This window comes from Corylus avellana, chromosome 6, assembly GCF_965113065.1.
Source record: "Corylus avellana chromosome 6, dhCorAvel1.hap1.2, whole genome shotgun sequence".
In the NCBI taxonomy this organism is placed as follows: Eukaryota; Viridiplantae; Streptophyta; class Magnoliopsida; order Fagales; family Betulaceae; genus Corylus; species Corylus avellana.
Genome location: NC_142495.1, coordinates 8,564,540 through 8,577,725, shown reverse-complemented (window position 1 = coordinate 8,577,725; position 13,186 = coordinate 8,564,540).

Here is a 13,186-nt window from a genome sequence, read left to right as displayed (position 1 = left end):
TTTCTGACATGTAATAACAAATAGAAGAGAGTTTGTCCAAGTCTATGATGAGGATTGATTTTGACATGTTTAGGTAAAGATTGTTGTGGTAGTACTTTTTCCGGCAAAGGGCCGATGCGGGCCAATGTTCATTCTAATATTTTGTCACCAGGCCTGGGCTTAGGCCTGATCCCAGACATTACGAGCTGGGTATGTGAGGTGTTGCTTATGCACAAATTATTATTTTTATTTTTATTTTTTTTTATTTTTTTATTTTTATCTATATGCACCTTGTTAATGAAAATTGTTGGTGCATTTTTTGGTTCAAGAATTTTCGATTGGTGTGATCTGTATTTTTCGTTCTTCGAGGTACTCTTGATCTTCTTCAAGGTAGTGGCGGATCCAGAAATTTATTTTAATAGGGGTAAAAATAAAATAATAAAACATAATGATAAAATAATTTTTTTTGTTCTCTTTATGTATTTTTATATAATATGGTAAATACAATCAAAAAATAAATTATAACACAATATGTGTATCACAAAAAGCTTATCTATCTAACTTCATAAATATATGCCAAATTGATATATTAGTTAACATGTAGGCACTCGTACAAAAATAAAGAAAAATACAAACTACAAAGTGCCTAAAATTGTCTTCACGCGGTCTTAGAAAAATAAAATCATCAAATATTAAATCTGAATTGAAGCTTTCGAAAATTTTCTTTTCAATGTAGACAAGTAAATTATTTGCCAAAACTCATCTTCCATTTTGTTACGTAGTTTTGTTTTAACAATTTTCATTACTGAAAATAATCGTTTAGTAGTTGCTGTAGACACCAGAAGAGTCAAAATAAGACGAATCGATTTATCAATAAGATAATATGTATCTAATTTTCATGCCTCTATCAATCCTCAACATAATTCCGCATTGGAAGACAATCTTTGTAGTTTCGGATGATTAAGCATATTAACTTCAAAATGCTTCAACTGAAATCTCAAAATAATTTTTTCATGCTCAGAAAAATCAAGAAAATAGTACTTCTCTACAAGACTACATATATCATCAATATTAAATGATTTATAAGCATCATTTGGATCCAAAGTTAAACAAAGTATCAAGAGTTCCATTGCCCTTTCACCAAATCTACTATCGAGCTTTTTCAATTGAAAGTATATAGTAGCATTGAATATGTCAAAATGATGCTCTATCATAATGTGATCCCGTTGATAACGACATCAGCCTTCAACATAACGAGCACCCAAATTCGGAATGTCTATTTTAAATTACTTGGAGAAAGAGACTACTTTCTCAAGTAAATTATCTCAATCTTCACTTTTCAATTTTTGGAGGAGTGCTTTTGTACTAGAAACTAACTACATAACATTCAAAATGTCTTGAGATTTTTGTTGCAAATGCTTACAAAAACAATTAGTAGTACCCATGATTTCCCTCATCAAATGTAAAATGAATATGAATTTGAATGATGCAATCATTTTATAAGCAGCATTAGCATCCACATATTGAGAGTAAGTGGATCCTTCTTTTATAATCTTTTCAAGACTAAACAATCAGGATTAAACATCCTTAATAGGCTACAAATAGAATGAAAATGAGAACCCCAATGAGAATCACCAGCTTGTTTCAAAATGCCAATTTAGTTAGCTCCTTTTCTAGTTTCAAGTTCATCAATAGCTATCAAATGTGTTAAATTTGCTTCTTGAGCATTGTGCAGTTCACGATGACATTTACATGAAGCACTAACCACATTGATAATGAAATTCAAATTTGAGAAGAACTCATAAACATAAACTACCTTTCGAGATGCAGCAAGTAATGCTAATTGTAATCGATGTGCAAAACAATGAACATAGTACGCACAAGAACATTCATTCAGAAATAATGCCTGCAATCCTTTCCATTCACCACACATACTATTAGCACCATCATACCCTTGTCTATAGTGGCGGAGCCAGACCAAGATCTATGGACAGCATCATTGTGGTAAAGGTCGTAATTCCAGAGCAATTCATATTCGGGGTGCCACTAAATTTTTTTTGGCGTCCTAAAAATTTGGTAATTCACACAATAAATGCATCACAAAAAAAATATCTATAAAATTTTATAAATATGTGCTCAAATTCATATATTAGAAATGTAATATGTCGGCACTATATCAAAAAGGCATAAATACAAAAAAAAAAAAAAAAAAAAAAAAAAAAAAAAAAAAAGTGTTTAGAACTGCACTTTACGGTCTCTTAGAAGTACAAAATCATCAAGTATCGAAGCTCTCAGCAATTTTTCTTTCAATATAGAGAACTAAACTATTTGCAAGAAAATCATCCTCCATTTTGTTGCGAAGTCGTGTTTTAACAATTTTCTTTGCTGAAAATACTCGTTCGGTAGTTGCTGTAGATACTGGAAGAGTCAAAATAAAACGAATCAATCTATCAATAAGATAATATGTCTTTCATTTTTCTGTCTTTGCCAGTCCTTAGCATAATTCTGCAATAGAAGACAAATTTTGTAGACAAATTTTGTAATGCCAAATTAGTAAGCACATTAAGTTCAAAACACCGTAACTGATATCTCAAATTAATTTTCTCCTGCTCAAAAAAATCAAGAGGATAATACTTCTCCGCAAGGATACATATATTGTCAATTTTAAAGGATTTATAAGCATCTTTTGGATTCAAAGCAAAACTAAGTGTCAAAAGTTCTATCGCCTTTTCACCAAACCTATTATTAAGCTCTTGCAATTGAAAGTCTATAGGAGTATTGAATATGTCAAAATGATAATGATGCTCCATTGTAATGTGCACTCAACCTTCAATATAATGAGTGCACATTACAACCTCAACCTTCAATATAATGAGCACTCAAATCTAGAATGTCAATTTCAACTTTCTTCGAGAAAGAGACAATGTTCTCAGGCAAATTATCCCAACCATCATCTCTCAACTTTTGGATAAGTTTTTTTGCAATGGAAACTGAATGAATAACATTCAAAATATCTTGAGATTTTTGCTGCAAAACTTGACAAAGAACATCAGTAATGCCCATGATTTCATTCATTAATTGTAAAATAAATATGAATTCGAAGGATGTAAGCATTTTATAAGTAGCCTTAGCATCTCCTTTGTAACACCCCGGTCCCATATTGGGAAGATGAGAAGAAGCCCACATAGAGTGGGTAGTTTATAAAGATAGTCATGGGTGCTAAGTCTCGCATTGCCTAGTTACTAGGTGAAACTGAGCTTTATAATGAATTCTAGGGAAACTCCAAATTGACTAGTCCTTTTGGGGTAATAGCGCAGATGTGGCTAGCGCTTTTTCCTGGGTCGTTACAAGTGGTATCAGAGCCACCTATTAACGCCAGGCCATGTGGTACGTATTAGAGCACTGCATGACGTAGCCCTGACGAGGACGTCAGGAATTTAAGAGGGGGAGTTTGTAACAACCCGGTCCCATATTGGGAAAATGAGAAGAAGCCCACATAGAGTGGGTAGTTTATAAAGATAGTCATTGGTGCTAAGTCTCACATTGCCTAGTTACTAGGTGAAACTGAGCTTTATAATGAATTCTAGGGAAACTCCAAATTGACTAGTCCTTTTGGGGTAATAGCGCAGATGTGGCTAGCGCTTTTCCCTGGGTCGTTACATCCTCGTTGAAAGTAAGTACCTCCTTCTCTTCCAACATCTTCAAGCACTATACAAGTAGCATCAAACATCCTTAATAATTAGGCTACAAATAGAATTAAAATGAGAACCCCAACGAGAATCACCAGCTTGTTTCAAAGTGGCAATTTGGTTAGCCCATTTTTTCTAGTTTCAAGCTCACCAATAGCTCGCATATGTTCAATTTGTGTTGCATGAACATCTTGTAGTTGATCATAACGTTTACATGAAACGCTGGCCACATTGATAACGAAGTTCAAATTTGTGAAGAACTCATGAACAGAAGCCACCTCTCTAGATGCAGCAACTAATGCTAATTGTAATCGATGAGCAAAACAATGAACATAGTATGCACAAGGATAATCATTAAGAAATAATGCTTGCAATCCTTTCCATTCACCTCACATGTTACTAGCACCATCATATTCTTGTCCACGGATATTTTGAATATCAAGGCGATGACGAGAGATAACATCAGATATTCTATTCTTTAGAGTCAATGCCGATGTATCTTTAACATAAACTAGATCAAAGAAACATTCTTGTATAAAACCATCTTTGTCAACAAATCTCAAAACAATAGCCATTTGCTCTCTCTTAAAGTCATCCCGTGCCTCATCAACAATGATGCAAAATTTAGAGTCTCCAATATCTTCACGAATTTTATCTCACACTTTACTTGCAATGACTTGCAAAATCTCCTTTTGAATTGTATGTGAAGTATACTTCGCAGATTTTGGAGCATTTTTTCAAACAATATTTGCAATTTTATCATTATATGATGCCAAAATCTTAATCATCTCAAAAAAATTACCTCGATTTTTTGAATCAAGAGACTCATCATGACCTCTAAATGTACATCCTAGAAATGCAAGCCACCGAACAACATCAATAGAAGTTTTCACACGTAGTCGATTATTTAGAATTTGTTCGGTACTTTGTGCATTCAAAACTTTATCGATATGCCGTGATTGATTTCATAAATCCTCATAAGATTTCACAACATTATTATGAGGTGAACAACAATCCTCCCCAATATGAGTCAAAAAGGCACAATTTTTTTTCCCGCATGAACCTTTCTCCAATTTCTAAATCCCTTAATAGTAAATACATCCCATCCAAGACGTCCATCTCTTTTCATAGTAAAAAGATAATATGGTAGACAATATGCAGCATCCTCAGAACGAGAATACTCAAGCCAAGGAAATTGTGTGAACCAAGAGGCTTGAAAACGACGAGGGTGACTTTATGGTCTAGAAAGTGGATAATTTGTAAGAATAAAGTGATTCGGATTATCTTTCAAATAAGCCCGTCTTATTTCATCACGTTGATTGACTGGATGGTCCCACATCTGAGGACGTAATCCTAGATCTCGGTCTATAGAAGAAACATCAGCTTCATTAACATTAAGTGTGCATGATTTAAAATGAATCTCTTGTGTTCCCGCAATTGGAGATTAAAAAGGATGTTCTTCATCTTCAACCTTTGGAGATTTGAGATGACGCTCATTGGGATTTGAAGTTTCGGCATTAAATTTCAACGGTGTATTACTTTCCGAAATGTCAGCTTCTTTCCTTTTGAAGAATGAATCAATAGTTTTAAAGTTTGACATAATTCATGAACCTAAAATTTTCAAGTTAAATCACGACCCCGTAAGAGACAATCAAAGTTTATAAACATTAAACAACAAAATAAGCAATCATACGAATATTAAAGTTTATTCAATCATTCAAATTAATAATGAAATTAAATTAATGTTTAATCAAAGTTTATACGGATATAAGCAACAAAATAAACATTAAAGTTTAAAACCCATAAATTAAACAGAGGAAAAACAGATGATGAATAAAAGATGTAGCACAAAAGTTTAGGGTTTAGGAAATTACTAGGGCTGTGACTCACCTAAGAAGATAAATGGTGCAACTTTTTCGTTGAAAAAGGAAGGATAAGATGAAACGATAATTTTTGAAGAAGAGCAACCGGAGGGATTAGAGAGAGTCACCTTGATTTCGATTTTCTAAGAACCCGTCGAACCCAAAAGGGCCAAGTTAACTGAATTGCAGAAAACACCAGAGTATTTGAACTTTTCCCCCAAATCCTCTTCCTGCAAAGGGAGCAAAATAGAAATTAAGTCATGGTTTTCAATCGAAGCATCAAAATTTGGTGAAACAAAACAACATTTACAATTTACCTTAAGCTCCTACAAAATCCTAGGAATTTCTCCAAAACCCTTCTGTGAGTATTGGTTCTTTCCTTTTCTTGTTATAATCTAAAAAAATCAAATACAGAAAAACTCAACTTGGGCAATATAACACAAAGCCTATCACGAATAGTCAAATCTCGCTTAGTAGTTAGTTCCTATGGGTTTTTTCATTTCTGGATAACCAGACTCCATAGATATATACATACAGGTTTACTAATTTTATTCAATTTTCTAGGCAACCAAACAGAAGATAATTAAACAAAAACAACAAAAAAATTACAAATTGAAAAGATAAATATGTGGGAATTAATAATCAGAGAGATCAGATCATGACCTAATGTGGCAACTACATCATCGAGTTCGATCGTTCCCACACCCAGTGCATCATACAACCTCAAGAAATTGATAAAATAAATCGAAAAATCCATAATTAAAACTTGGTAAAAGAAAGAAACTAGAACAAAAATCTAACACAAAAGCGACTGAGAGGAGGAGAGGAGGAGTTACTTTGCTTGGTGATGATCAGATGATGATGGTGGCGTGACTGGCGTCTAGACGCGATATGGGACAAAACATCCTCAACCCCACTTTGCTTGACAACCTTATTGAAGACAACAAGGTAGAAACTATGCTGAGAAGTAATGGTAGTAATAGTAATATTGGGGGTGCCGTGTCCAAGGTAGGTAAAAAGAATTTTAAATTTTTTTATTTTGGGGTGGAAAAAAAAAAATTTAATCACGACACCCTCAAAGAGTGTTGTGGCTTTTGCACTACTTTTCCACGAATACTTTTAATATCAAGACAATTTTGAGAAATATATTTTATCCTTTAAAGCAAATGTCGATGTATCTTTAACGTGGACAATATCAAAGAAGCGTTCTTGTATAAAACCATCTTTATTAACAAATCTCAAAACAATAGCCATTTGTTTTATCTTAGATTCATCTCGTGCATCATCAATAATAATGTAAAATTTTGAATCACTAATTTTGTTTTTTCACGAATTGCATCTCGCACCCTTTTTGCCAAGACATGTAAAATATATTTTTGCACATAATGTGAAGTATGTTTTGCATTTTGTGGAGCATTTTCTAAAACATACTTAGCAACATCCTCGTTGTAATTGGACACAAGTTTTATCAACTCAAGAAAATTGCCACGATTTTTTGAATCGGAACCTTCATCATAACCTCTAAAAGCACATCCTTTAGATGCTAAATACTGAATAGAATCGATTGAAGTCTTTAATTGCAATCGATTGTATAATTTTTCTTCGGAAGTTTGCTTATCTACCACCTTATCAATATGTTGAGATTGGTCCATAAAATTTTTTACAACACTGAACAGCATTATTATAAGGTGAACATGACCCATTTCCCATATGGACCAAAAAAAAAAAAAAATGCATACCATCATTAACTTTCTTCCAATTACAAAATCTGGCAATAGTAAATGCACTACCTCCAAACAGGCCCGTTGGTTTTTTAGCAAAAAGATAACAAGGTAAACAATAAGCATCATCTTTTTCAAAAGAATATTCAAACTAATTAAACTTCTTATACCAAGATGATTGAAATCTTTGGCAATTTTTTTCAGTTCCCGAAAACGGATATCTAGAAGTATTAGAAGGAATGAGCCTATGTGGACCAACTTTGAGATAAGCACATATAATTTCATTATATTGATTAACAAGATATTCTCATATTTGAGGACGTAATTGTTAAACTAATGATTAAGTGATTAAATTTACCTCTTCCTATAAACTTAAGCTTTTGGGATAACTGGTAATTTAACATGGTATCAGAGCCAAATGTCCTAGAATCGAACATTGACTCCATCAATTCACCTCCTATTTAAATTAAATATTCCACATGTTGGGCCTCACCTATTAAAAAGGGAGTTTGAGCCAAGACGTGAGGGAGAGTATTAAATTAATGATTAAGTGATTAAATTTACCTCTTCCTATAAACTTAAGCTTTTGGGACAACTGGTGATTTAACAGTAACCCTGGATCATGTTGTAAAGTAGAAATGTCAAGTGACTCCACTACTTGAGATTCAATTATTGGCATCTTAGAAGGGTGTTGCTCAAGAGCTAAAGTTTAAGGATTAGATGTCGAGGAAGACATTTTAGAATTTGAATTAGCATCTTTTTCCTTAAAAAATACATTAATTGTTTTTGGCTTGCCCATGATGTAATCTAAGATTTTTCATAAACTTGAAAATTTATTTATTTATTAGTTTTAATACTTCTCACACGAAGTAATTCATGGCTAATGAAATGATATTATAATAAAATTATTAGCATACTGCAATAGCTATTAGCCTATTAGTATAAAAAATTACAAAAAAAACGAATTAATAAAAAGAAAAAACAATAACAAATAATATACCTAAGATTGGCAATAATTTTATAAAACTCGTTGATACTTGAAAAAATCCCAAAGTACATATATAAAACACACCATATAAAAAAATAACAATATTGTTTTTATTAGAATAAGATAAACAAATTTTAATGAGTGGACTTGTTTGTCATATTACATGTTTGTAGATTCAACTTGTAATATATATATATATTCTACATACTACAAAGTACAAAAGGAGAAGTCCATAGAAAGTATCCACAGGCATAGAGAAACAAAGCAATTAAATTTATTGAAGATTGAAGAGGTCGACTCTAGAGGATATACTCACAGTCACAGTCACAAAGTCCAGTAGTCCACCATCCACGGCAGTCGGCAGCACTTAGTAGCACAGGGTGGTCTCAAATCTGGACAGGTTGGAGTCTGGACAGCAAACTCACAAATTGAACCCCTTTCTCCCTCTTGTAGTCTTGCGAGTTGCAGCACTGGAATGAGCTTTTTTTCTTTTCCTGGATGACTGGGTCTGGCCGTCTGGGTTAGGGTAAGATTTAGATTTATTTTCTTTTGTTTAGATTGTGTTTAAAGATGCCTTTTCAGTTCCTTTCAATTCACAAAATGTCCTTTTAATTCTCAAAACATTTTTGCTCTAAAACACAGCGTGTTGGAGTCTTGGAGTCTGGAGAGGCCTTCTTTTTTTTTTTTTTTTTAATTGACATAAAAGAAAAATGAAATTTTTGTAGGGGCTAAAGCATTAAGGATAAAAAATTTTGACTTGAAAATACTAAGGATTTTTTTTTTAAAAAAAAAAAAAATTACCATGGGCGGGCACCCCTGCCTCGCCGCCTGTCTATCCGCCACTGCTTCGAGGTGCCATTGATCTTCAATCTTCGTGCTCTTGTAAGACAATAACCAATTAAGAGAATTCGCCGGTCGGGTGCCGGCAAGTCTCACTTCGATGCTTAAGTTATTTCATTTGAAAAAAGTTTTTCCAATATACAATATTTCAGTATGAGGTTTATACCTGGTGTAGGAGCCTAGGACTTGGATAGGTTAAAAGGTGGAATTAGACTCAGACTAGGTCTCCTTCTTCAACTTGATGTAGGAGTGCTGAAAGTTTGAGTTAGACCTAGGGTCCTACATCAATTAGTCTTGGAGTAGGACTATTGTGTTAGATTCTTCAAGGAGTTTTATTTGGACTGAATTGTGACTCTTACTCAAATTGTGCTTTCCTTGTGGGCGTGTCAATTATTTATATACGTGAAAGCCGAGCTAGAATTTGTGGTCCATCTCTGGCTTCTGGCTTCTGACTTCTAAGTTATACATATAAGTAAGAAAATGCTTTCGAGCTCGTGAATAGGCTTGGAAGTTGCATGCACAAGTGTAGAATACATTCACAGAAGAGCATTAATGAGCACAATGATTCGACTCTGATATATATATATATGTGTGTGTGTGTGTGTTCTCTGGACCACCTCTCCCCCTCCGACCACCTATATATATGTTACGTCCATTGCAACTTCTGTGATACTGGTATCTTTTCTTTTCATGATCTATATATCTTCTTCTTTCCTCCTCGGCATCCTTCCTCTTCTTTTTTATGCCTTTCTTGATTTTTTTTGTTTTTGTTTTTAGTGTTCCTTGCACTAGTAATTTGTTCAACATTGTCATTGTACGACCAAGTTCCCTCTAGGGTCTCCCATCACCACCAGAAGCTTTCTCCCTCTCCCTCTCTTTGTTTTTCTCTTCCCCACAGACGGCGCCAAATTGTTGGTGCATTTTTTGGTCCAACGGTTTTCGATTTGTGTGATATGCACTTCTCGTTCTTTGAGGTGCCCTTGGAGTTGGTCTTTGTTTTTCTCTTCCCCACAGACGGCGCCAAATTGTTGGTGCATTTTTCGGTCCAACAGTTTCCGATTTGTGTGATATGCACTTCTCGTTCTTCGAGGTGCCCTTGGAGTTGGACTATTGTGTTAAATTTTTCAAGGAGCTATATTTGGACATGTATTGTCACTCTTACTCCAATTATACATTACTTGTGGGCCTGTCATTGGCCTTGTAGCCCAAGATTTGATGGGCCGGTTGGTTGAGGGAAATTATTCCCAACAAAAATCTTAATTGATCCCCCCCCCCCCCCCCTTCTTTTCATACCGTTAATACTATGAAGTAACTTTGGAGAATCACTTTCCTTTCTATTTTCTCTTGATTAATACTAGATTTAAAGCACTAATAGCCACCTTTTATGTTTTTCTTATATTTAGGAAACCAAACTACTTTTTGTTTTCATATTCAAATAAACTCCAAAATAGTTTTCTTTATCATTTTTCTATACGATTTAAATAGTATTTCAAATAAATGCTAGAGTAAAGAGAAAGACATTTAAATAGTCTTTCAAATAAATGTTGCACGAAAGAGAAAAATGAGAAAACCTTTTAATATCAAAATAATGTTAAGAGAAACAAAAGTGCTACTTTAAATTTAAGGTAGCACTATTGATTCCCTTGGTTTAAGGAACATCAAGAGAATTAGTTTAAGGGTTTTTTTTAATAGCTTTTCATACATTTAAAGAATGAAATGGGTTTAAGGAAGCTATTGGTAGTGCTCTTATAACTGATATACAACTCTTTTACAATTCATAAGTTCTTTAAGTAAAATGAATTCTTAAAAAGGCTTAATCAAACGTTTAAGAAAAGGTTTGCTTAATCGCTAATACTATAATACAAATTTATTGAAATCAAAATTGAAATATTGTAAGTCTTGCAAGAAAAATAGTCAAATTTGGACAAATTTTTAGGGGTAAAACATTATTAATACATCACCAAAGAAGGAAACAAACAATTAACCATAAACTTACCAAAATGTAATGACAAAATTGTATCACACTAAAAGCACATTAACAAGGTACAGAGAATGTTCCATAATACATGTCGTTTAAGAGCTTTACCCAGGTCAACAAGAAATGTTGTTGTATTCACGTTTAAAAGCATCTTGGCAAATCAATACTAGCTTATAAAACACGCATTTCCTCTTTCTTCTCTTCAAACTATCAAGTTTCCAAAAGTTGGTTTATGAAATTTGGAAACTTGTTTACTTTAAGGGAGATAATTGTATAAACTCATCAATGTCATTATGGCACATTGAAAACTTGTAAAAAAACATGAAAATCATATGGTGAGACTCAGAATATAAACCACATGAAAACAAGCTTAGGGTACCAAGTTTTACTTTAAGGGAAAATTACACTTTACTCCCCCAAACTTTCACCCAATTTGTAATTTGACCTCTAATATTTAAAAATTTGCAATGTACTCCAACAAAGTATCAAAAATTTGCACACTCCACTCCTCTTCAAACTATCAAGTTTCCAAAATTACCAAAATGTAGCATCCTTAGAACGAGAATACTCAAGCCAAGGAAATTGTGTGAACCAAGAGGCTTGAAAACGACGAGGGTGACTTTATGGTCCAGAAAGTGGATAATTTGTAAGAATAAAGTACTTTTGGACCATCTTCCAAATAAGCCCGTCTTATTTCATCATGTTGATTGACTGGATGGTCCCATATCTGAGGACGTAATCCTGGATCTCGCTCTATAGAAGAAACATCAACTTCATTAACATTAAGCGTGGATGATTTAAAATGGATCTCTTGTGTTTCCGCAATTGGAGATTAAAAAGGATGTTCTTCATCTTCAACCTTTGGAAATTTGAGATGACGCTCATTGGGATTTGAAGTTTCGGTATTAAATTTCAATGGTGTATTACTTTCCGAAATGTCGGCTTCTTTCCTTTTGAAGAATGAAACAATAGTTTTAAACTTTGACATAATTCATGAACCTAAAATTTTTAAGTTAAATCACGGCCCCGTAAGCGATGATCAAAGTTTATAAACATTAAACAACAAAATAAGCAATCATACGAATATTAAAGTTTATTCAATCATTCAAATTAATAATGAAATTAAATTAATGTTTAATCAAAGTTTATACGGATATAAGCAACAAAATAAACATTAAAGTTTAAAACCCATAAATTAAACATAGGATGAATAAAAAATGTAGCACAAAAGTTTAGGGTTTAGGAAATTACTAAGGCTGTGACTCACCTGAGAAGATAAATGGTGCAACTTTTCCGTTGAAAAAGGAAGGAGAAGATGAAACGATAATTTTTTAAGAAGAGCAGCCGGAGGGATTAGAGAGAGTCACCCTGATTTCGATTTTCTAAGACCCCGTCGAACCCAAAAGGGCCAAATTAACTGAATTGCAGAAAACACCAAAGTATTTGAACTTTTCTCCCAAACCCTCTTCCTGCAAAGGGAGCAAAATAGAAATTAAGTCATGGTTTTCAACCAAAGCATCAAAATTTGGTGAAACAAAACAACATTTACAATTTACCTTAAGCTCCTAGAAAATCCCAGGAATTTCTCCAAAACCCTTCCATGAGTATTGGTTCTTTCCTTTCTTTGCTATAATCTAAAAAATTCAAATACAGAAAAAATCAACTCGGGCAATATAACACAAAGCCTATCACGAATAGTCAAATCTCGCTTAGTAGTTAGTTCCTATGGGTTTTTTCTTTTCTGGATAACCAGACTCCATAGATATATACATATAGGTTTGCTAACTTTTATTCAATTTTCTAGGCAACCAAATAGAAGATAATTAAACAAAAACAACAAAAAAATTACAAATAGAAAAGATAAATATGTGGGAATTAATAATCAGAGAGATCAGATCATGACCTAATGTGGCAGCTACATCATCGAGTTCGATCGTTCCCACACCCAGTGCACCATACAACCTCAAGAAACTGATAAAATAAATCGAAAATCCAAAATTAAAACTTGGTAAAAGAAAGAAACTAGAACAAAAGTCTAGTACAAAAGCGACTGACAGGAGGAGAGGAGGTCTTACTTTGCTTGGTGATGATTAGATGATGATGGTGGTGTGACTAGCGTCTAGACACGA